Consider the following 456-nt stretch of genomic DNA (forward strand, 5'->3'; position numbering starts at 1 on the left):
TTCAAATTATGTTAGTTATTTCCTTTTACATGTATACTTGTTAGTTATTTTCCCGCCTTCAGCTGAGCCTTCGGCTGCGAACATCTGCAGCGTGTTGCTCGTGGCCAGGCGTGGACACCTTGCAATCTAGCTGATCGCGCTCATCAGGCGAGGCGTGACTGCAGTCCATAAGTCATCAGCGCGTGGCTCTTCGGCCGCTGGCCAGGCGAAGGTCCAGCAAGGAGATCCATCGCCTTGTCTTTGTTTTTGTTTATTCCTTGGCGATCCAATATCGGGCAGCAGGTTGTTTGTTGCTTCGCCTTCCCGAGGTTAGGCAACAAGTGCTGTTGCTTCTCAGAAGATAAACAACTATTATTTATCGGCAGTCACTGAATTGCGCCGCACTTACTGCGAGCGTCGCGTCACACAACCAAGCGACGCTGGCGGGGAAGCCACGTCGTCAGCTCGGGTCGCGCG

The sequence above is a fragment of the Penaeus monodon genome, chromosome 21 (assembly GCF_015228065.2).
Source record: "Penaeus monodon isolate SGIC_2016 chromosome 21, NSTDA_Pmon_1, whole genome shotgun sequence".
Classification (NCBI taxonomy): domain Eukaryota; kingdom Metazoa; phylum Arthropoda; class Malacostraca; order Decapoda; family Penaeidae; genus Penaeus; species Penaeus monodon.